At 45.5% G+C, this 26,229-nt stretch overlaps 1 pseudogene; it reads right to left on the bottom strand.

Annotated features, from left to right (window-relative positions):
* On the bottom strand, positions 1 to 26,229 carry LOC123484004 (annotated as a pseudogene).

Raw genomic sequence — 26,229 nt, 5'->3', positions numbered from 1 at the left:
TCAAAGCCTGTGCCGGGAGTCATGGCTGTAGCTGCCCGGGAGGAGCGATTGCGGTGGGGCTTGTAGGAGTCTTGGTAGGGGTCCTGGTAGTCCTGGTGGTACGGGTCTTGGTCTCGGCTGTGCTGCGAGCCCGACGACATGCGGTTGCGTCCCTTGTCGCCCGCTTCGTTGTGGTAGTTCTCGTCGGCGGTCATCAGGTTGCGACGCTCGTTGGGCGTGGAGTGGTCTCCCGTGTGGTTGCTGTGTTGTCTCATTCTTTGAGTCTGCTGGTTCACCTCATACACACACAAACAACCCCTTTTTGTTACATTTCTGTATGTTACACTGGGCACTAATCATTTCTGTATGTTACACTGGGCACTAATCAACTAATCTAACTTAGAACAATGAACTGTCTCCCCTTAAAGGAACATCACACTCCAAAGTCAACTTTGAAAGTTTGTCCCTTTAAGGGGAGACAGTCCCTTTAACCCCATAGCGCTGTAGCTATCTGTTTATGACCAACCTGCAGTCCAGAGATGGTGGTGGGGTAAGGAGTGAGGGCAGTGGGGCCCAGGTTGCGTCCCAGCAGGGGGTTGAGCGGTGTGGCCATGGAGGTGTGGTGGCTTTCCAGTAGGCCTCCAGGTACTCAGCTAGGTGTTCACACGCATCCCCTCCAACTGGTTCTCATCCAGGATGATGTCAAACATCTCCTGTCAGAGGGGGTAAAGAGAGAGAGAGAGCGAGAGAGAGAGAGGGAGAGGGAGAAGGGAGAGGGAGGGGGGGGGAGAGGAGTGAGAGAGGGGGAGGAGGGAGAGAGGGAGTGAGAGAGGGAAATGGAGGGAGGGAGAGACAGCGGGAGGGGGAGAGGGGAGTGAGAGAGGAGGGGGAGAGAAGGAGTGAGAGACAGAGGGAGTGAGAGAGGGAGAGGGAGGGAGGAGAGAGAGGGAGAGGGAGTGAGAGGGGGAGAGAGGGAGAGAGGGAGTGAGAGAGGGGGAGTGAGAGGGAGGGAGTGAGAGAGAGGGGGGAGAGAGGGAGTGAGAGAAGGGGGGAGAGTAGGAGAAAGAGGGAGAGAGGGAGTGAGAGAGGGAGATGGAGGGAGGGAGAGGGAGAGGGAGTGAGAGGGGGGAGAGAGAGAGGGAGAGAGAGGGAGTGAGGGGGAGAGAGAGAGTGAGAGAGGGAGAGAGAAGGAGAGAGGGAGTGAAGGGGGAGAGGGAGTGAGAGAGAGAGGGAGAGAAGGAGTGAGAGAGGGAGTGAGAGAGCGGGAGAGAGGGAGTGAGAGGGGGAGAGAGGGAGTGAGAGATAGAGAGAGAGGGAGTGAGAGAGGGAGAGAGGGGAGAGAGGGAGTGAGAGAGTGTGAGAGGGAATGAGAGAGAGAGAGGGAGAGGGAGTGAGAGAGGGAGTGAGAGAAGGTTTCAGTTCATTTGGTTGAAAGGTAACGGAGGTGGTTTGGTGAAACAGTAACGTAGCATGAGAGCTGAGCTGACATGTTAGCTCCCTAAACTAAAGGCTGTCTTGTGCTTCACAGAAAACCTGGGTTCAAACCCCGGTCAGTCACACAAACAGATTAAGTCATTTTGTCACTTGATTGTTAATAGACCTTTTCAATGGCCCTGTCTTGGATCAACCTCAAGCAAACATAGGGAGACATTGTTGGAGGTGAATGTAGCAAGAAGACACCATGAAAAGGAGCAATGGGTGCAGTATATTAAAGAGATAGTATGCTGGATGGTGATGATTAAAGAAACAGTATGCTGGGTGCTGTAGATTAAATAATAAAGAGACAGTATGCTGGGTGGTGTTGATTAAAGACAATATGCTGGGAGGTGTAGAATAAAGACACAGTATGCTGGGTAGTGTAGATTAAAGAGACAGTATGCTGGGTGGTGTGGATTAAAGACACAGTATGATGGGTGGTGTAGATTAAAGAGACAGTATGCTGTATGCTGGGTGCAGTAGATTAAAGAGACAGTATGCTGGGTGGTGTAGATTAAAGAGACAGTATGCTGGGTGGTGTATGTAGGTGGTGTAGATTAAAGAGACAGTATGCTGGGTGGTGTAGATTAAAGAGACAGTATGCTGTATGCTGGGTGGTGTAGATTAAAGAGACAGTATGCTGGGTGCTGTAGATTAAAGAGACAGTATGCTGTATGCTGGGTGGTGTAGATTAAAGAGACAGTATGCTGTATGCTGGGTGCTGTAGATTAAAGAGACAGTATGCTGGGTGGTGTAGGTTAAAGAGACAGTATGCTGGGTGGTGTAGGTTAAAGAGACAGTATGCTGGGTGGTGTAGGTTAAAGAGACAGTATGCTAGGTGGTGTAGATTAAAGAGACAGTATGCTGGGTGCTGTAGATTAAAGAGACAGTATGCTGGGTGGTGTATGTTAAAGAGACAGTATGCTAGGTGGTGTAGATTAAAGAGACAGTATGCTGTATGCTGGGTGGTGTAGATTAAAGAGACAGTATGCTGTATGCTGGGTGGTGTAGATTAAAGAGACAGTATGCTGTATGCTGGGTGCTGTAGATTAAAGAGACAGTATGCTATATGCTGGGTGGTGTATGTTAAAGAGACAGTATGCTGGGTGGTGTAGATTAAAGAGACAGTATGATATGTGGTGTAGATTAAAGAGACAGTATGCTGGGTGGTGTAGATTAAAGAGACAGTATGCTGTATGCTGGGTGGTGTAGATTAAAGAGACAGTATGCTATATGCTGGGTGGTGTAGATTAAAGAGACAGTATGCAGGGTGGTGTAGATTAAAGAGACAGTATGATAGGTGGTGTAGATTAAAGAGACAGTATGCTGGGTGGTGTAGATTAAAGAGACAGTATGCTGGGTGGTGTAGGTTAAAGAGACAGTATGCTAGGTGGTGTAGGTTAAAGAGACTGTATGCTAGGTGGTGTAGATTAAAGAGACAGTATGCTGGGTGGTGTAGATTAAAGAGACAGTATGCTGGGTGGTGTAGGTTAAAGAGACAGTATGCTAGGTGGTGTAGGTTAAAGAGACTGTATGCTAGGTGGTGTAGATTAAAGAGAGACAGTATGCTGGGTGGTATAGATTAAAGAGACAGTATGCTGTATGCTGGGTGGTGTAGATTAAAGAGACAGTATGCTATATGCTGGGTGCTGTATATTAAAGAAACAGTATGCTGGGTGGTGTAGATTAAAGAGACAGTATGCTGTATGCTGGTTGGTGTAGATTAAAGAGACAGTATGCTGTATGCTGGGTGGTGTAGATTAAAGAGACAGTATGCTGGGTGGTGTAGATTAAAGAGACAGTATCCTGGGTGGTGAGATTAAAGAGACAGTATGCTGGGTGGTGTAGGTTAAAGAGACAGTATGCTGGGTGGTGTAGGTTAAAGAGACAGTATGCTAGGTGGTGTAGATTAAAGAGACAGTATGCTGGGTGCTGTAGATTAAAGAGACAGTATGCTGGGTGGTGTATGTTAAAGAGACAGTATGCTAGGTGGTGTAGATTAAAGAGACAGTATGCTGTATGCTGGGTGGTGTAGATTAAAGAGACAGTATGCTGTATGCTGGGTGGTGTAGATTAAAGAGACAGTATGCTGTATGCTGGGTGCTGTAGATTAAAGAGACAGTATGCTATATGCTGGGTGGTGTATGTTAAAAGAGACAGTATGCTGGGTGGTGTAGATTAAAGAGAGACAGTATGATATGTGGTGTAGATTAAAGAGACAGTATGCTGGGTGGTGTAGATTAAAGAGACAGTATGCTGTATGCTGGGTGGTGTAGATTAAAGAGACAGTATGCTATATGCTGGGTGGTGTAGATTAAAGAGACAGTATGCAGGGTGGTGTAGATTAAAGAGACAGTATGATAGGTGGTGTAGATTAAAGAGACAGTATGCTGGGTGGTGTAGATTAAAGAGACAGTATGCTGGGTGGTGTAGGTTAAAGAGACAGTATGCTAGGTGGTGTAGATTAAAGAGACTGTATGCTAGGTGGTGTAGATTAAAGAGACAGTATGCTGGGTGGTGTAGATTAAAGAGACAGTATGCTGGGTGGTGTAGATTAAAGAGACAGTATGCTAGGTGGTGTAGGTTAAAGAGACTGTATGCTAGGTGGTGTAGATTAAAGAGACAGTATGCTGGGTGGTATAGATTAAAGAGACAGTATGCTGTATGCTGGGTGGTGTAGATTAAAGAGACAGTATGCTATATGCTGGGTGCTGTATATTAAAGAAACAGTATGCTGGGTGGTGTAGATTAAAGAGACAGTATGCTGTATGCTGGTTGGTGTAGATTAAAGAGACAGTATGCTGTATGCTGGGTGGTGTAGATTAAAGAGACAGTATGCTGGGTGGTGTAGATTAAAGAGACAGTATCCTGGGTGGTGAGATTAAAGAGACAGTATGCTGGGTGGTGTAGGTTAAAGAGACAGTATGCTGGGTGGTGTAGGTTAAAGAGACTGTATGCTAGGTGGTGTAGATTAAAGAGACAGTATGCTGGGTGGTATAGATTAAAGAGACAGTATGCTGTATGCTGGGTGGTGTAGATTAAAGAGACAGTATGCTATATGCTGGGTGCTGTATATTAAAGAAACAGTATGCTGGGTGGTGTAGATTAAAGAGACAGTATGCTGTATGCTGGTTGGTGTAGATTAAAGAGACAGTATGCTGTATGCTGGGTGGTGTAGATTAAAGAGACAGTATGTTGGGTGGTGTAGATTAAAGAGACATTATGCTGGGTGGTGTAGATTAAAGAGACAGTATGCTGGGTGGTGTAGATTAAAGAGACAGTATGATAGGTGGTGTAGGTTAAAGAGACAGTATGCTGGGTGGTGTAGGTTAAAGAAACAGTATGCTAGGTGGTGTAGATTAAAGAGACAGTATGCTGGGTGGTGTAGATTAAAGAGACAGTATGCTGTATGCTGGGTGGTGTAGATTAAAGAGACAGTATGCTATATGCTGGGTGCTGTATATTAAAGAAACAGTATGCTGGGTGGTGTAGATCAAAGAGACAGTATGCTGTATGCTGGTTGGTGTAGATTAAAGAGACAGTATGCTGTATGCTGGGTGGTGTAGATTAAAGAGACAGTATGCTGGGTGGTGTAGGTTAAAGAGACAGTATGATAGGTGGTGTAGATTAAAGAGACAGTATGCTGGGTGGTGTAGATTAAAGAGACAGTATGCTAGGGTGGTGTAGATTAAAGAGACAGTATGCTGGGTGGTGTAGATTAAAGAGACAGTATGCTGGGTGGTGTAGATTAAAGAAACAGTGTGCTGTTAGAGTCACTCACCGGAGGACACTGGGCTAGTTTGTCAGCTGCCACCAGCTGTACGTTCAGATGCTTGCTCTGGGACTTCCCTCTGGACTTGATCAGCCTCTGCAGAACCTAGACGGTGGGAAGACATTTAAATATGTGTTAGATAGTGTTAGACGTCTGTTGAAATGGTCATGCTCTTTTCGAATGTAATTGTAATGAATACTCGGACAGAGTGGTAAGATCCAATCGCAGAATAGCGATGCTTTATTAGAGTACAGACAAGGGAATAAGCTTAATCGTGGTCGGGCGGGCTGTGGTCAAAACCGGCCCAGGCATAGACAGGCAGAGGTACCAAAGGAGCGGGCTTAGTCGTAGTCGAGGTCACAGGCACAGGATCAGAGAACGGTAATCACTGGGGTAGACAAGTAGAGGATTAAGCAATTCGGGAGTCAAACAACAAGGCACAGGTCGGATACACGGGTAATCAAAAACAACAAACTCTCTCTCTCTCTCGGAACAAAACGCTTTAGCAAGTCACAATGGAACAATACCTCGCGCCGACTGAGCTTCCGAGCACACCTTAAATCCTACACTAATTACTGACAGGTGTGCTCAGAACTCAGGTGAACCAGATCGAGTCTGATGACTCCCCCTCTCAGTAGATCGGGAAGTGTCAGACTCTGTCTAGATCCTGCCAACCCCCGATCCCTTACAGTATCCCCCCTCCCCAGGGCCGGCTCCTGACGGCCTTCACCTCTACCGGGTGGTCTTCCTCTGGGTCGGGGTCCTGGATGATCTGGGTGCTCAGCGTGGAAAGTGGCCTTGAGAGCGGGATCCAGTATGTCCTTAGCCGGAACCCAGGACCGTTCCTCAGGTCCATATCCCTCCCAGTCCACGAGATATTCGATGCCCCCCTCGTCTCCGTCTTGACTCCAGTATCTCGTGGACTGTATAGGTGGTGTCCTGTTCATCCTCCAAAGGTGGTGTAGTAGGTTGTTGAGCGATTGGTGGATACATCGGGCTATAATGGACAGGTTTCAACAGGAGACGTGGAACGTAGGGTTTATCCTGTAGTGTCGAGGAGTAACAGACGGCAGGTGACAGGGTTAATACGTCTCTGAACTTTGAAAGGACCAATGTACCTGGGTTGGAGCTTCTTGCAGCTCCGTCGGAACCGCAGGTCTCGGGTAGACAGCCACACTCGTTGTCCGGTTTGATAAGTGGGAGTAGGTCTCCGGCGTCGGTCGGCATAGGTCTTTTGCTGCTGTGAGGCTTGACTGAGATGTTGATGGGCCGTCTCCCAGACCTGCGCACTCCGGGACGGAACCACTCGTCCACCGCCGGTACCATCCCGGGTGCGGTATCCCACGGGAACAGGGGGTGGTTGATACCCTAGAACACACTGAAAGGGCGTTAGACGTAGGGAGGTGTGAATGAGTGAGTTCTGAGCATACTCTGCCCAAGGAAGGAATCGGCTCCACTCTTGCGGCTGCCGCGAACATTGTTGCCGTAGATACTTCCCAATTTCCTGGTTGAGCCGTTCGGTCTGCCCATTGGCCTGGGGATGATATCCGGAGGTGAGGCTCACCGAGATACCCAAGCGTTCGCAGAAGGCCTTCCAAACCCGGGATACGAACTGGGGTCCCCGGTCGGAAACAATATCCTCTGGAACACCAAACTGCCGGAACACCTGGTTAAACATAGTCTCCGCCATTTGAGTGGCGTTAGGTAAACGGGTCATGGGTACTAACCGACACATCTTTGAGAATCGATCGATGACCACGAGAATTACAGTATGGCCCTCTGATTCTGGTAGGTCGGTAACAAAGTCCATCGCGATGTGCGACCAGGGTCGTTGAGGAGTTGGCAATGGCATCAGCTTGCCCTCCGGTAGTGCTCGAGGCGCCTTGGACTGAGCACAAACTGGGCAGGATATTACGTAGTCTCGGACGTCATCTGTGAGGGAATCCCACCAGTATTTTCGACTGATGAGTCGAGTAGTTCGAGTGATTCCGGGATGACCAGATCCTAGCGACGTGTGGCACCATTCCATCAGTTGAGGTCGAAGCGGAGCTGGTACAAACACCTTCGACACCGGGGGTTTCTGGAGGGGCTGGTTCCGCTTGTAGGCTCTCCTGAATCGTGTCATCGATAGCCCACCTCACAGGACCAGCACGGCAACTCATGGGGGAGGATAGGTTCTGGTTCAACCCGGTCTGTCCGCGCGCTCGAACCGTCGGGAAAGCGCGTCCGCCTTACAATTATTGGACCCGGGGAATATAAGAGACAGTGAATTGGAAACGGTTGAAGAACAAAGACCACCTTGCCTGTCGGGAGTTCAGTCGTTTAGCACTGTGAAGATACTCCAGATTGCGGTGGTCCGTGAGCACTTGGAACGGATGAGCTGCTCCCTCCAGCCAATGTCTCCACTCCTCCAGTGCTAACTTCACCGCCAGCAATTCCACGATTTCCCACGTCGTAGTTCTGCTCGGCCGGATTCAGCTTTTAGAAAAAAAGCACAGGGTCGTGATTTGGGCGCTCACCTTGGCGCTGGGATAGCACGGCTCCAACTCCAACCTCCGAGGCGTCCACCTCCACGATGAACGGCAAGGTAAGATCCGGCTGACACAAAATGGGGACGGTGGTAAATCGTTGTTTCAATGTCTCAAAAGCCCGCACTGCCCCCTCCGTCCATTTCAGACCACGCCCCTTGTGGCTGTTCATCGCCGACAGGGGAGCTGCAGTGGTGCTGAAATTACGCACGAACCGTCTATAGTAATTGGCAAACCCCAAGAATCTCTGAAGCTCTTTCACCGTCTGGGGTTGAGGCCAGTCTCGTACAGCTTGTACCTTGGATTCATCCAGTCTTACCCCGTCGGGAGTGAGTATGGCCCCAAGGAAGGAAATCGTTGTGACATGGAATTCACTCTTCTCGGCCTTCACGAACAGAGAGTGTTGGCGGAGTCGGTCCAGAACCTGTCGTACATGGGACACATGTTCACTCAGAGAGTTAGAGTAGATTAGGATGTCATCAATGTACACTATGACGAAAACGATCAATCAAGTCCCTAAAATTTCATTCATGAACGCCTGGAACACAGAGGGCGCGTTAGTAAGTCCATAGGGCATAACACAATATTCATAATGTCCTCGATGGGTGATGAAGGCGGTCTTCCATTCATCCCCCTCTCTAATGCGCACCAGATTGTACGCACTCCTGAGGTCCAGTTTACTGTAGATGGAGGCCTGCCCCACCTGCTCGAGGGCCGCTGGAATCAAAGGAAGGGGGTAACGATTTTTATGGTGATATCGTTCAAACCTCGATAGTCTATACAAGGACGAAGTCCGCCATCCTTTTCTTAACAAAGAAGAAACTGGATGCGGCGGGAGACGTAGATGGGCGAATGGCCCCTTGCTGAAGTGCCTCATCAATATACTTGCTCATTGATTCCCGTTCGGCTGAGACAAAGGGTAGATTCGTCCGCGAGGAGGGGTAGCCCCGGATAGCAGATCAATTGCACAATCCCAGGCCCGATGCGGTGGTAACACGGTAGCCCTCTCCTTGGAGAACACCTGCGCGTAATCCTGGTACTCTGTAGGAACAACAGTAGACACCGCACCCTTCGCATCCTCCACAGTAGACGTTTTGCAAGGTAAAATGAGGCACTCAGCCCTACATACCTCACTCCAAGCCGTGATATCGCCAGATTTCCAGGAGATGACCGGATCATGGGTAACTGAGCCAGGGATGGCCGAGGGACTAGCGGCTCCCGTGGGCGGAGATGACGAACAGAATTATGTTCTCATGGTGCAGGGAGCCCACTTGTAACTTGATTTCCCGGTACGGTGCGTAATGAACCCAGTGCCCATGGGCTCACCGTCTAGCGCGTTGACTCGCAGGGGAGGTTGAATTGGGATAAGTTGAACTCCCAACTCCTCAGCAAGACCCATATCCAGAAAGCTGGCAGCCGCTCCGGAATCAATAAGTCCTTCCAACCTGCGCACTTTCTCTCCGACAGATAAGGTAACAGGCACATACATTTGTTTAGATGTAATGTTCAACACTGGAGTCTCACTCACCGGTTTGGCAGTTCCGAGGCGATATCCTGGGGTACGGTTAGGTCGTACCGGACATTGACGAACGAAATGACCCGCCTGACCACAATACAGGCATAGTCCGTCTTGCCGACGTTGTTGTCTCACTGAACCTTGTAGAGGTGACCGTCCCAGTTGCATAGGTTCCCTCCTCAGATTCTCTCCTCCGCTCTGTCGATTGCATAGGACCAGTGATCGAGGGCTCCCGGACTGTGGATGCCTTGTGTTGCACTATAAGATTATCAATAGAGATGGCTATTTTGATAAACTCATGTAGCGCAGTGATATCTCTCGACAAGCCAACTCAGTCTGTACGTCTTGGCGCAGCCCTCTTCGGAAAACTGTGAGCAAAGCAGTTTCGCTCCATCCGCTACCGGCTGCTATAGTACGGAACTCTAAAGCGTAGTCGGCTACTGTGCGACGGCCCTGCTGAAGTTCGCATAGTTGGTCTCCCACACTACGCCCAGATACTGGGTGGTCGAACACCTCTTGAAACAGTCTCTTGAACTGAACTTCCGCATTCAACTCGGGGACCTCAGCTGCCCAAAGCGCAGTAGCCCAATCCAGTGCTCTTCCCGTTAGCAGAGAAATCATGAAATCCACCCTGCTACGGTCATCGGAAAACATAGTACTATTATACGACATATACAGGGACATCTGGAGTAGAAACCCCTGACATTTGCCAGGTTCCCCGTCGTACCTTGTCGGTATAGAAATCGGAGGTGCATGACGAGGACTGACCGTACTCGGGGTGGTGCCTTCCGCTGCACCAGCGTTGAGTAGCTGTAGGAGTTCATCCATGCGTTTCTCCTGTATCTCCCATCGCCTCTGTAATTCCGGCTGGATCCATGGTAATGGCGAGGTATTCTGTAATGAATACTCGGACAGAGTGGTAAGATCCAATCGCAGAATAGCGATGCTTTATTAGAGTACAGACAAGGGAATAGCTTAATCGTGGTCGGGCGGGCTGTGGTCAAAACCGGGCCAGGCATAGACAGGCAGAGGTACCAAAGGAGCGGGCTTAGTCGTAGTCGAGGTCACAGGCACAGGATCAGAGAACGGTAATCACTGGGGTAGACAAGTAGAGGATTAAGCAATTCGGGGAGTCAAACAACAAGGCACAGGTCGGATACACGGGTAATCAAAAACAACAAACTCTCTCTCTCTCTCTCTCTCTCTCTCGGAACAAAACGCTTAGCAAGTCACAATGGAACAATACCTCGCGCCGACTGAGCTTCTGAGCACACCTTAAATCCTACACTAATTACTGACAGGTGTGCTCAGAACTCAGGTGAACCAGATCGAGTCTGATGACTCCCCCTCTCAGTAGATCGGGAAGTGTCAGACTCTGTCTAGATCCTGCCAACCCCCGATCCCTTACAGTAATGTTTTATTTACACACATTCTTTAAGGGAATACTGCGTTTCACATCTTTAACCAGGTATACAGGTCAAATAGTATCATTTAAAATAAATGTATAATACCTTCGATAGATTAAAGTGTGTTCCTATGAAAACAAAACACATGTATAACTCTAGAAAACCCCTCCACTGACAAACCAATCAGTGTCTAAGCATGCTGACATTCATTTTCAAAAGAACGTGGTCCCAGTGGCTCAGTAGGTTATAGCGTACCGTATAACTGACAATGTTGACAGTTCTGTGAGTTGCTTTAGATGATGAAGTGTCTGCTTCATGGCCATATAATATTATTGTTACCTCTGAGGCCCTATAGTAGACATGGATGTGTTTCAAATCACATGACCCTAATACAAGCCCCTCCAGTCCCTACCTTCGGCGAGGAGACCTTGACATGGACGATGATGGGAGCCAACGAGGTCTTGAGCAGCTGGGCTGGGTGATTAATGGTGTCTGCATCCAGGATCACCAGCTGTAGGGACCTGGCCAGCTCAAAGATCCTCTCTATCTCACTCTGCACCTCCGCTGGGGACAAGGATGTAAACAATAGACTTTAGAATATAACTTTACTGTCCATTCAGGATGGACATTTTACTTCGGCATCACCGTACAACAATCATACACACTGAAAACAGTCAGCCCAGTACACTGTAAACAACCGGTACACACAGACTCCCATCCCTTCACTGCATTCCCAATACATTGATTCATTCTAAGTGGTGTCTACTATGGACATTGGAACGTAGCCAATGACTACGTTGAGCATTTGATTGAGCCTGTCTGGAGAGCCAGGTGGGTGGAGTTTGCACTTTTGGGACTATTCCATTGATTCCATTGCGGCAGATAGCTCAATCAAGCTAAATCATTCTTCTTTAGCCCAGTCTCATAGAGATGCTAGCTACGGATAAAAGTAGGCAAAAGTCGATACACAATGCAAACTCAAAAGACTGCTACAGTAAAAGAGATCAATACATTGTGGAGGTACATACCTAAGCTGGACCTGGTGTTTGATCTCTCGATAATGGCCCGCTTGCTGGGGTTATTCAGAACAGACCTCTTGGCTAATGATATATCTGCTGTAACTCGTGTGATAGATATCCTGAAATGGTCAAACAAAGACACCAATTTAGGCATTAAGTGGATAAATACTGCATACCTTATTTTGCTGACAGATACTCCTTCACTAAAGAGCTATTCCATGTGAATTTCTAGGCCTATCTATCTCGTAGGGCTTCATAAGTCAATGTCATTTGAGTGTAACGAGTTGAACAATAAACAGACAAAACATCAAAAGGAAAGGAACCTCTTTCATCTACATTTTAGTCATTTAGCAGGACGCTCTTATCAACTACCAACTGAGCTACAGGAGGCCTCATCCTTAATCTCACCTGCCGTCAAACCTGTGCTTGAGGAAGTCAAAGAGTGCTTTCTGCATCATGTCCGTCACCTGTGGAGAAAGAGAAGCCGAAAGAGGAGAAATAGTGAAGATGGAGAGAGAGAGAGAGAATTATGAGGGTATATATAGGAGAGAGAGTAGTGTTCAAAAAGAGAACATTTAACCCTAACAGCAAGCAAACCTCCTGGGAAATAACATTTTAGTCATTTAGCAGACGCTCTTATCCAGAGTGACTTACAGTTAGTGAGTGCATACATTTTTTTTCATACTGGTCCCCCGTGGGAAAACGAACCCACAACCCTGGCGTTGCAAACGCCATGCTCTACCAACTGAGCTACACGGTATCAACTGGGTGATCATCATGGCCACAGCACATCATGGCCAGAGCTAAGATGTCCCATGACGACAGCCTACGTGCAACAAACCATTTAGCATTCTATCAATTCTATTCTACTAGTTCAGATATCCAGTCATTTGACTGGAGGATACTGAAAATAATATCAAACATGCCATTATATTTCATAGAGTTCTACCCTGATACAAAACAACTACAACTTGATGAGTGCAATAGTAAAGCCAGATTTGGGGTCAATTCCATGATATCAGTCAATTCACTAGATAGATTCATATTCTGTTACTGAAATGCAATGTAAAATCCTCATTGTCAACAATAGACTAATTTCAGACTAAAATGGATCTCCTGAAATTACTGAATTTGGATGGTATCATGGAACTGGTCAGAGGCCTGCCAGTAAGGATGGTGGCATATACAAAGATAATTTAGTGGCTGGTTTAATCTAGAAACACAGCGATGCTGCTTCCAGGGGTTCTCCTCTCTACTCTCTCTTCTCTCTACTCTTCTCTTCTCTCTTCTCTTCCCTCCTCTCTCTTCTCTCATCTCTCTACTCTCTCCTCTTCTCTTTTCTCTTCTCTTCCCTCCTCTCTCTTCTCTACTCTCTCTTCTCTCATCTCTCTACACTCTCTTCTCTTCTCTACTCTCTCTCCTCTCTCTCTCCTCTCTTTCTAATTTCCAACGTTGCTCTACTTCTGATGCTGACGCGTTTGCACCCAGAAGGTTGTTACCGCGGCAACAGAGCACACTGGGGGATGAGGCGACTGATTGCGTTCCCTCCGTGCGAGGAGAGAGAGCGAGCGAGAGAGAGAGAGAGAGGAAGAGGGGAAGAGGGGAGGAGAGGAAAGCAGCTCCCTGTACTATGGTGTTCTGAGAATGACTAGAAAAACATCAACAAAGCACCTCACTCAGCATCCTAAATATAGACTCTAGTAGAGCTCCAATAGGCCTATTCTGTGTCAATACAACCTTATAAAAAAATGGCCTACATATAAACATGAATGAATATAAACCTGAACTCAATAGAAACGCCATCCAGCCATGAGGAGATCTTCCCTCAATGAGATGTGATCATGACAGCCGCAACAACAATCATTTAACATGATGCACTGTTACTGTCATTCCACCAATGGGAGTTCTAGGATGGGCCAGAGCCAGAGGATGATCATGTGACTCAAAGATGGCCGCCGCCGCTGCTGCTGCTTACCTCATAGCCCTTGAGGGAGGGCCCCACCAGCACCACAGGCCTCATGGACGGCACCACGTCGTAAGGCGGAACGTGTTCAGTCTGTAACAGAGTAACAAAGGAATCAGAGGAGCAGCGGGACGCATTGGGAGAATCTCAATTGCATTTCCTAGAACCCTCGGCTCTCCTCAAAACCTATTGGAGGAGAAGTCAGAGGGGAGGGACCTTTTACCTTCTCATCCAATGGGTTTTGAGAAGGAGGCGAGGAGAGAGGACGCAAGGAGTCAAGGAAATGCAATTGAGATTTTCCCACAGTAACAAAATGGGATAGATGCACGGGATGTATGGATCATTGTGACAGCACAATCTGACTCAAATCTATTTCACTAATGTAGATGGGACGTTAGATGGGATGTTAGACAGGATGTTAGATGGGATGTAGGATGGGATGTAGGATGGGCACTGTACTATTGTAATGTAGACAGCTCTAGTTGATGGAGACAGTTTAGTGTTACCATCACCCACTTACCGCTTTTTGTTTCTGCTTTCCTGTGAAGTAAAACAAAACAGAATTGTCAATGTCTTGTATTGTATTGTGTCATAAGTCACCATAACTTGTCAGGTCAGAGACCTCATGATCCTGTACTTCATTTTGGGAATTGGGATGATCATAATGTAATTTACAGTAAATACATTTTCAAACCCGAGGATATAACTGACACACAAAGTAAACATATACCCTCTAGATTCATCATCCAACATATAAACATGATCCTAATATCCTATGAGGCATATTCACAAAGTCACATGACTGAAGTTCAGGGGGGTCAAAGTCTTGTCGTTGGGTTCACCCTGTGGTAAGCCAAGTCTCAGAGCGCCTGCAGTCCTCAACTGGAGGAAGAGGAGGATGGGAGAATACACTATATATATATATATATATACACTCTATGGATCCACAACCCAGCAGGCAAAAGTTGGTATGGGATGTTATAATGGCGTCATATTCTGGTTGTAAACTGGTTTTCTGGTTGTTGAGACATCTGATTACAACCAATGTTATATTGATGTCATATTCTGGTTGTAAACTGGTTTTCTGATTATAGAAATGTCAAGATAACTCAGGGACAGAGATCATAATTTGGTTGTTATCTGTTCAGATTACAACCAGTTAAAGACGTCTTTCTCTGATTGCTAAAAAGACGTCCAGAAAAACGTCCTTTTACAACCAGAATACAACTTGACCGTGACATCACAAAAAGACGTCACAATGACGTTATTGCAACCAGTTTTGCCCGCTGGGAATCATTTATCTTAGGTTCTATGGAGAGACATGGGAAGGCTTAAACACTAAGCAATCCTTGCTCTACGTCTCACGTTGCCTTGCCAAAGTTTTCTAGTTCTTCTCTAACCTAGCGGAGGGCCGGTAGGGGCGGACAACGTCCCCATCATCTCTAAGAGGCTCTCACCTGCAGAGGAGATGAGGGGTCTGACCGAGGCGGACACCTCATCCTCTACACTTGAGGAAGAATTCCCTCCAGACTTACTGGAAAAGACAAGAGGGACAAAAGGAACACAACAGAATCACAGTGTTAATGTGGCCAACGGCGACTGGGTTAGAAATGCACAATCCAGGGCCTTATAGGGTGAATGAAGGACTCGAGGTGAGCCTCTCAACTCATCCCGAGTCTTCTCATTACACTGAATTAGTGTTCAAACTGAACAGGCCTAGTGCAGTGAACGGCTCTGAAGGATAGTACGCACACGAGACAAAACCACCGGTGACGGGAGCTTCAAGAGCGATTAAACAGACAGAGCAGCTAGGTCGCTAGAAAAACCAAAGCACTACTGATTATTAAGGCCAGAGACCTTAGAAATATTTAGATTTTTCTATTCTGGATATGGATGGAGAGAAATGTAATTATTCTAAATGATCTGTAACACTTCCTATGATTACCTTCTTTATTACACATCATAAGCACATTCATAACCAAGTGAGTTATACTAATTTGACTAATTTGTCATAACCGAATCAATTTGACTAAACTTTGAATAGCACTGCTGGCCCCTTCCTAACCCCCTTCCCAGGGTCACAAGCCTATAAGTCTCTGACTGAGTGAGAGAGGCCTGGTGATAGGTTACCTTACCCCTTGGACTCGCCCTCGCTTCTGTTCCTGCTGGATGCGGATGTTCTCTAGCTTCAGGGGACTGGGGATGAAGCCGATCTCACAGCCCTCCTTGACCAGCCGGGCCGATCCACCAGTCGTTGTTGAACTTCTGGATGGGTTGGAGGTGTGGTTGAAAAATCAGTTTCAGTGCGTTTAGACAGGCAGCCCAATTCTGATATTTGTTTCATTCACTAATTGGTATTTTGACCAATCAGATCAGCTCTGAAAAAGATCTGATGTGAAAAGATCTGATGTGATTGGTCAAAAGACCAATTAGTGGAAAAATAGATCAGAATTGGGCTGCCTGTCTAAACGCAGCCAAAATGACATGAATACAATGAAATAAGCAGTTGTATCTAGTTTTAACACACAGTGAGTGTGTTTCAGAACACAGGTACTAAATTCAGTGTACATCCCTTTCTGTTAATGTAATAGTGGTTGATAACTGCCCTGGGTCAAATACATATCAAACACAGGAGGCTGGTGGCACCTTAATTGGGGAGGACGGGCTCGTGGTAATGGCTGGAGCGGAATAGGGGATGATGCCATTCCATTGGCTCTGTTCCAGCCTCCACTGATATCAAATACTTTCAAATAGCTACACTTAATCTAGTTTGTCTGGTACAATGGTATAGTCCGACATGTGCACACTCCAAGCTAAATCATTTGGCATTGAAAAATATCTCACAAATCTATTTTACAAATGTATTTGATCAAAGTCCGGTTGATAGCGTGCCACAGTTCAACCTTGCCTCAGTGACAAAAACATTACCTCCCTTTATGTGAAGGAAGTCCTTAGCATCGAACGAGATGGCGGTCGCTGGCACCGGCACGTCCTCGTCTAACGCTCCACAGTAGCTGACATTGGTCTTCACAGCAAAGGCCACGGCTTTAGCCTTTGGAGAGAGAGAGAGGGACAAGAGGGTCAGTCAGAGAGCCGCACAGCATGAACGTAAGTTCACATGAATGAACTATGACTTACAAGGCTTAATAAAGCCTTCATAAACCCTTTATAATGCCTACGTGGATGCTTCACAAATCATTTATAAGCAAATGTCATACAATATAAGTGTGCTATAACGGATCCTTACATCTGGTGCTTTATCAATTGTGGCATAACCCTTCTGCCACCCTTTACATAGTACAGTATAACGTCTTCTTGTTGTCCAGGTAGTACCCTCACATTTAAATTATTGTACCAGGAAGAGCATGCATCGAATCATATTCTAAAACCTTTTTTAAAACCGTTTTATCCCTACTGAACACAACCTCTCTGGGTCTCACCTTGGCTCTCTCCAGCTGCAAGGCAGCCTGCTGCTCCTTCTGCTCTCTGGTCTGGGCCGGGGCCTGGGTCCCCGGGACCGCTTGGCTCGGGCTCTGGCCCTGGACCTGGCCCGGCACCTCCCGCTCCTCCTCCAGAGAGACATCCGAGTCCGATGGTCTGCTTGTGTAGGAATCAGCTGAGCCCTACAACAGGACATGGACAGACAGGAAGACAGCAGCTGTCACTATGATCACACTGCCAGCGTCACCGTCACCAAGCTGTCACCAGGCCTTCAACAGGCCGTCACCAGGCTGTCACCAGGCCGTCACCAGGTGGAGGAGGTTGTAGCATGACGTACTACAGTACCCATAATGCTCTGTAACTACATCCGGTTTATCTTACTAAACAGAGGTGAGGTGATTTGGAATTGATTGATTAATTGATTGATTGATTGATTGATTTAATTTATTAGACAATTTTTTAAATACATACATAAGGGCACTCCAGCCGGTGACGCCTACACATGCAATTTAAGAAAATCATCAAGGATAACACAATAAAGCTTAAAAGCTTATTTCCATTGTGGTCCATTTGGAGGGGGAGGGGGGTGTACACAATAGGCACCAAAAGGTAGACCATATACTATCCCAGGCATTTTCTACTCTTCTCACCCACCTACTATAGTCTTACGACTCACTTTTGAGACTTTTTTCAGTGAGAACTTGAAACTGCCTCTGGAGATGATACATTTCAAATTATTTGGAAGACTATTCCAAAGAATAGCAGCTGAGTACAAAAAAGTTTATTTCCTTTTACCACTATTAAATCTAAAAGGAACAACGACAGTTTCACTCCTTCTAGTGGAATAGTTATGGTTATCCCCGGACCAAGTTCAAGTAGTTACATAGGTACCTGGGGACCATACTGTGGACAAGCTTACGTACAACACACACTTTAATCTGAGAGACTCTCTCCTCCACTTTTACCCATCTGAGGCTTTCAAAGTGGGAATGGTCAAGATGAGAACGAGCGGGAAGTTTAAGAATAATCCTGACTAATTTGTTCTGAGATGTCTGCAGTTTATTTTTAATTATCTTGGGGGCACTATTGTACCAGGAAGAGCATGCATCGAATCATAGTCTTGTGATGAGGTAGCACTGCCTGAGACTTGATAGCCCAGATGTTTGATTACCACTGGTTACACATTACCACCGGTTACACATTACTACTGGTTACACATCACTACTGGTTACACATTACCACTGGTTATGCTCATATGTGAGCACAGTGGCCCGTAGGCAGCTGGACTGAACAGGAAGGTTGGCTGAGACATGTCTGGAGCATGTGTTAAAGTATTGACCCATGCCTTGGCCTCAGAAGAAGAGAGAGTGAATCTACTAATGATAATCGAATTGGGGAACAACATTAACTCAAGTCAGAGAAAGAACAGTGTGTGTGTGTTTGGTGTGTGTGTGTGTGTGTGTCGTGTGTGCGTGCTACCTGAGTGTGTGTGTGTGTGTGTGTGTGTGTGTGTGTGTGTGTGTGTGTGTGTGTGTGTGTGCGTGCGTGTGCATGTGTCAATATCGCATTAGGAACCTGGAAAGTCTCTGCAGTCTGCTAAAATCCACACACGCTAGTCATAGCACAGCACTTTCTACAACAGACAAGCTATCTCTTGGGCTTACTTCAGCAGGGCTCTATTGAATTGTGTGGACCAATCACAAAATGGCGGGTCTGGGAAACCAAAACGAGGAGGTTTGCTTATTTAGAGAAAGAAGTGATTACTCTGAAAAATATATATATTGCATCTTGAGTCAATGCTATTAAGAAACAGCTGCTGATATAAATCCATGGATCACATTAAGGTTCTATGATAAAAGTACTATGAGCCTAATTATTAACCACAATCATAACATTTAAAAAAATGTTTTTACTGGGTGTCACCTTTATGAAAAACACATGACACAAATCAACCTACACTGCTCTTGTTAAAAGTATTTATGTTAATAGTCACAGCTCCCTGTTTTCACACTAGCACCACTCTGTCTTATAACGATGTGGTCTTTCTCAAGCATCATAAGCATTCAACTGACATACTGTATATTATAAGAACACCCTGTTAGAACAATCCTCACTGTCAACACACTCTCTCTCACACACACACACCTGCACGCACACACACACACACACACACACACACACACACACACACACACACACACACACACACACACACACACACACACACACACACACACACACACACACACACACACACACACACACACACACACACACCCAGCTCTTCTGCTTAAGTGCTTTGGTAAACATTTATTCTCACGCCCCCTCAACAAATACCATATTCCTTTATATATATTCATTATATATCTTAATAAATAATTATAGCCGGTTGCTGATCAGCCTATATATATCAAATGGATAACAGGGTATGTGGGTGGTTAGAGGAGGTGCATTTTGGGGTAAAGTATCTCTTCACGGCCATATTGTACGACTGTCGGGCGTCTAACAGAGCACTGACATGTGACTCATGTCTATCTAACTCCAGTGTATGACATCACGGCTGCACGCTCCTCTCTGTCCTCAGCAGCAGAAATCCAACACATTGCTGTTGCTGGGAGTAAAAATAGAATCGTTGCCCCTTTAAACAAAAGGCACTAAATGCAGCAGGGCTATACCCTACGTTTGGAAAGGCTGTGATATGAGGATACATTACGCAATCACAACCTCACGCTGGGAGCGAAACGGCCCTCTGGAGCATAGGAATGAGCATTTACACACTGCTCTCCTCTCGCTATATAACGCTATCTCCATCTTTGTGCTCCTACGTGTGCTGTGCATTAAATGGATGCCTACAGTGTACATTGTATAGCTATCATCAGCCATTGAAATGTGCTGATGATAGGATGCAGCTATTCAGATGCATTGGGCTAATGCTGACAGACACATATTGCTAGTCATACTTATACACATCATCGCTAATTACACTCTCACGACTGTGCACACACACACACACACACACACACACACACACTACACACACACACACACACACACCACGTCTGACGCCGTCTTCTCCCTACAGTGCCACAGTCACCCCACCCCCCAGCGGAGACCGCGATCCTTCTATCTACAGCATGAGACCGTCAGCTTACCTACAGTAGGCCCTGTGTTTGTGTGTGCACCACAGCTGAGCCACCTCTATCGACAAACACACACACACACACCGATCTGAAGCTAACCCCCCCCACCACTCACCGCCTCCGAGTCTTCAAATCCATGCAGGTACAAATTGTCATACATGGAGGTCTGCTATTTCCAAAAGCACCTCTAGAAGAATAGAAGGAAGAGGAGGAAAAAACAGAGAGAGCGGAGGAGGAGACTGTGGTGGAGGAGGGGGAGCAGGAGGAGGAGGAGGAAGAGGAGGAAGAGGGATCCACCACAGAACACGGGATGATAGGGGGATGACGATCCCCTCTCTCTTCACTGTAAAAATAAATCCCTCCTTTTTCCGCTGGAAGAGGAAAAGAAGTGGGAGCAGTAGCAGAGCAGGCCTGCGCTTGGTTTCCCCTAGGCCTGCTTGGTTTCCCCTAGGCCTGCTTGGTTTCCCCTAGGCCTGCTTGGTCGATGTTTGTGAATTAGCCCCGAGCCTGGATGCTACTGGCTCACATTATAAGGCAGAGAGGCTCTCCCTAGAGGCAGCCCAATCCTGGCATTTCATCAGCCCTTCCAAACACAACGAACGGAGCAGCATAGAGAATCCTTCCTAAATATCAGCACCCGATGACAAAGCCAATGTGCAGCAAGCCGATTGGCTGTGCAGCCCTCCACTCAGCTTGGACGCACACACACTCTCTCCTTGACTGGGCGAGTATAGGAAGAGGGAGATGACAGTAGCATCATTCTCTCTCTCTCTCTCTCTCTCTCTCTCTCTCTCTCTATTTATGCGTCTCCCTTTCTCTCTCTATCCATCTCTCTCTTCCAGTGTATAGGCTAAGCACCACAGATATAACTAGAATATGAAACAAAAGGGGCTGTATAGAGTATAGTGGATAACCAGAATATGAAACAAAAGGGGCTGTATAGAGTATAGTGGATAACCACAATATGAAACAAAAGGATCTGTATAGAGTATAGTGGATAACCAGAATATGAAACAAAAGGATCTGTATAGAGTATAGTGGATAACCAGAATATGAAACAAAGGGATCTGTATAGAGTATAGTGGATAACCAGAATATGAAACAAAATGATATGTTTAGAGTATAGTGGATAACCAGAATGTGAAACAAAAGGGGCTGCATAGAGTATAGTGGATAACCAGAATATGAAACAAAAGGATCTGTATAGAGTATAGTGGATAAATAGAATATGAAACAAAAGGATATGTATAGAGTATAGTGGATAACCAGAATATGAAACAAAATGATCTGTATAGAGTATAGTGGATAACCAGAATATGAAACAAAAGGATCTGTATAGAGTATAGTGGATAACTAGAATATGAAACAAAAGGATATGTATCGAGTATAGTGGATAACCAGAATATGAAACTAAATGATCTGTATAGAGTATAGTGGATAACCAGAATATGAAACAAAATGATCTGTATAGAGTATAGTGGATGACCAGAATATGAAACAAAAGGTTATGTATAGAGTATAGTGGATAACCAGAATATGAAACAAAATGATCTGTATAGAGTATAGTGGATAACCAGAATATGAAACAAAAGGGGCTGTATAGAGTATAGTGGATAACCAGAATATGAAACAAAAGGTTATGTATAGAGTATAGTGGATAACCAGAATATGAATCAAAAGGATCTGTATAGAGTATAGTGGATAACCAGAATATGAAACAAAAGGGGCTGTATAGAGTATAGTGGATAACCAGAATATGAAACAAAAGGATCTGTAGAGTATAGTGGATAACCAGAATATGAAACAAAAGGATCTGTATAGAGTATAGTGGATAACCAGAATATGAAACAAAAGGATCTGTATAGAGTATAGTGGATAACCAGCATATGAAACAAAAGGGGCTGTATAGAATATAGTGGATAACCAGAATATGAAACAAAAGGGGCTGTATAGAGTATAGTGGATAACCAGAACATGAAACAAAAGGATCCGTATAGAGTATAGTGGATAGCCAGAATATGAAACAAAAGGATCTGTATAGAGTATAGTGGATAACCAGAATATGAAACAAAAGGATCTGTATAGAGTATAGTGGATAACCAGAATATGAAACAAAAGGGGCTGTATAGAGTATAGTGGATAACCAGAATATAAATGATTCAGTCCAAAATGGTTTGATGTACCACAATGTATTGCATGTTATAATTGTAAGCTTCCATTCTGATAGTCACATTATCATGTTGATGCTTATTCAAGTGTATCCGTTTCTAAAATAAACAAGGGGCAAAAGACCAATAAGAAAACAGCAGATTCACAAAATCAACTGAATCTTCTTATGGAAAGACACAATAACAGAAATAGTTCAAATAAAAACATGTGCTTGTAGAGAGATATTTTGTACAGTATTTATATTAGAAAAATATATGTAAGTTCATTAAAATAACAAAATGATGAGTGTTGGCCAACCCTCCTCCTAGAGAGACATGCAGTAAGCTTTTGCTCCAGCCCTGCTGAAACATAATTCTTAGCTGAATCAGCTGTGTTGGAGTGGGGTTGGAGAAACAACCTGCATACCCTGTTGCTCTCTATCTCTCCAAAAGGGTATGTCCTGGGGCTGCACAATGAAGGTGATTTGTTTTTCCCAGCAACATATGGATGACTACCAGTGACTGTCTGGCTGTCCCCTTATCCTGGTTAGATGTTCACTGCCTGCTGTTCTCACTCATTCATGACCGCAATTCAATCAAACTGGCTATGTAAAAAACACCAAGAAATGTGTCCTTCCTAACACGCTCTCTCCTCATACCAGAAAGTTGCGTTTCATCCCAGAAAGTTGTCCATTCCCCTCTGCCCTTGGTCACTCCCCATCACAGACCTGAGAAGACATGGCTAGGTGTAAGCTAGCAATAGCTCCAGCTAGTTTCCGACATATTGCTTTCACCTGTCCAGTCCTATCAGATCTGCGAAGAGGGAGTGAACGAGGGCATAGGGAAGGGAACATCTTTCTGGAATGTAACCCATCCCGGCCTACCCTTTACGCTGATCCTCAGTCAGTTTTGCATTTCCCCCACTAATGGTTAAGGTTAGGATTGGGGGAGGGGAAGATGATCCTAGATCAGTACCTAGGGGAAACCCCGGAGTCCTACCTGTCTGAGGATGAAGCTAGTGGAGGTGGTGCTGCCATCAGACCTTTTCAATCGGCTCCTCCTGGAGTAGGTCCCTCGGTTCACCTGTGTGGGATCAGACAAGCAGCACAACCAACCAAGTCACCCCAGTCCTTCTCAAGGGAAATCAAGCTCAAGAACAACAGAAACATTAACAGATTAAAAATAACAATACATAATGCTACTGTACACAGCAGTTACTGATTTAATTGCTTTCCGTGTTACATCTTACCTATATTCCATAGTTCATTCTGGAAATATTAAGTAATTAAATTATATTCTATTCAATTATATTGTGTTCTATTCTATATCTTGGTGTGTATACTCCGAGTCGGTATTCATGTCATAAGAAGGAATTCCCCTCAACCATGACCACAAATTGGGAAAACAAACATTATTTCCCATTGACCCCCATTGTAAAAGAGTCAACTTAGTCGTAGATTTTTTTTGTTATACAGAAATAACAAAACATGCTGAAAAGCTGCTGTGTTGTTCAATGTACATGTAACCAGGTCAGAAATCCCTACCTACGGTTCGTAATGCTCCCATGTGGGAAAAAGAGCCTGCGAGAACACCTCTGGGGCTTCAGGCTATTCGGTGTGGAAGAGTGGGAAATTGTGGAGACCCAGTGTCCAAGTAGGCTACACGTAGCTATGTGTGTGGAAAATATTTAATCACAGGTAAGACGTTTAACTTTTAGTAGTTCGTTTTTAACTCCACTCACTACTTGTAGCTTTATAATCCGTTTGTTTGTGTTGTTGGTCTTGGATAGCTTAATGTTCTGGTTGGTAGCTAGCTAGCACTCAGTCACGTGGCTAACGTTAGCGGCGTCATGAAAAGGGGCATGAGGGAAACCCTACAATATGAAGTTTTTCTAACATTTTTTACATTTTAGTCATTTAGCAGACACTCTTATCCAGAGACGACTTACAGTTAGTGAGTGCATACATTTTCATACTGGCCCCCCGTGGGAAACAAACCCACAACCCTGGCGTTGCAAGCGCCATGCTCTACCAACTGAGCTGCAGGGGGACTAAGTAGTGAGAACGGCTTGGGAGCAGGCAATGTTGAAAATTAATCTTTAGACATGTTGTACTTTTCTTAAATGTAGTTTTGTAATTGTCTAAAACAAGCAGACAACAAGAAAATTGTGTTTGAATAAGTATAGTTTTTGCTGTGAGCCAATGGGGTAACCAAGGTAACCATGGGTTGTTTTCCACACAGGCGGGCGGGGCCGCAAAGTTCTATTTAATACCAACTGGGAGTATCAATTAGTCTATCTATTCTATATATTGATGCCAGGAGACTCCTGTGGCGTTTGTCCTCTGTAATCCTGGCAGGCTTTGGAAGACTGTGTGTGTGTGTGTGTGTGTGTGGGTGTGTGTGTGTCTGTGTGCGTGCGTGAATGTGTGCCGTGTGCGTGCCGTGCGTGTGTGTGCGTAGGGTGGGGGGTCTCAGTGTGAGAACTGTCAGAGCAGCCCGGTGACATCGCCCCCATAGGGCAGACATGACACTGGCAACATGACACCTACAGGCCAATCACAACCCCCCACTCCGTCTCTAGCACAGCCAGTGTCCTCCCACCATAGGAGAGATGTACCTTGCTCTGTAGTAGTACTTGTAATGTTATGTTGGCTAGTAACATTTCCACGATAACATTGACATTCAAGGAAACATAATGATCTATAAGGGTTGCAAAATTCTGGTACTTTCCCAAAATTCCCAGGTTTTCCAGAAATCCTGGTTGGAATTATCCTGGAATCAAGAGGGAATATGCAGGAAATCCGAAAATATCCAACCTGGATTTACGGAAAACCTGAGGATTTTGGGAAGATTTACGAAATGTTTCAACCCTATCTATAATGAAGACTTTCACTGTTTCCGACTTTCATTAGCAAGTCTCTAAAAGGGCCAAATATAGACCTATCCTGAACCTCTAAGGGGCCGGTTAATTATCTAGCAGTGATTTGCTCCACTTATGGCTAAGTCTCCAGAGTTAGTAACAATGTCACTATTAAAATATCAGAACCTACTTTTCTCCTGAATCTACACCAAATAGGGCCATCTTAACTGGGTCACGTTAGTCACTGGGTGTCCCTTCGTCTTGTATTGTATCTTGCTGTGGTGTGGCCATATTGTTATTAGGTGAAAACACTTGGTAAGAAATCACATAGGCTAAATACATTCCAGAGGCTAGGGGAGGAAATAACACGTTACACGTTTCATAAAACCAGCAAAAAAAATAGGGCATGCTGTCTATACAACATCTTACAAAAGGTGATTTATAGCACATGTATTACTTAGTCTAGTAATTACTATGTGAAGCTGGGATATTTTGGATTGTTTTCTTTGATTTAAAACAACATTCAGTAGCCTAGACACTAAATATTGAGATTGTATGATAAAACATTCTACAACCGCATGAGACATGGTGTGTAGTAAAACAAGGAATTATAAAAGTGCCAAAGTTGTTTTGTTTGAAAACAAAACAGTTTGAGGAGAATAGTTAACTGTCTATCTTCTCCCGTTGGGGTGACCTACCTGAAAACTGGTCGCTTGGATGCCCTCACCGATCTTATTCCGAATGTAGATGTGTCGAGACTGCATTTCGGCCAGAACATCGGTCCAAATGGGTGGTTGCTGCCTCTCTGGCCCAGCCCAGTGGAAGTGTGGTGGAGTGTTGTGTACTTGCTCCAGCTTCAAGCCACTGCAATATCCTCTGGTACTATTCGAACAACACGGTTCTCCTGCTCTTTACCTTGTGACAGGTGCTCACGACGCGCGCGCACTGTCTGCAACTGCTGCTTCGCGCCACTGAAACTCGC

The sequence above is a fragment of the Coregonus clupeaformis genome, unplaced genomic scaffold (genome assembly GCF_020615455.1).
Source record: "Coregonus clupeaformis isolate EN_2021a unplaced genomic scaffold, ASM2061545v1 scaf0183, whole genome shotgun sequence".
Lineage (NCBI taxonomy): Eukaryota > Metazoa > Chordata > Actinopteri > Salmoniformes > Salmonidae > Coregonus > Coregonus clupeaformis.
Note: the sequence above shows the minus strand (reverse complement) of the source record. Positions and strands in the feature narration are given on the sequence as shown.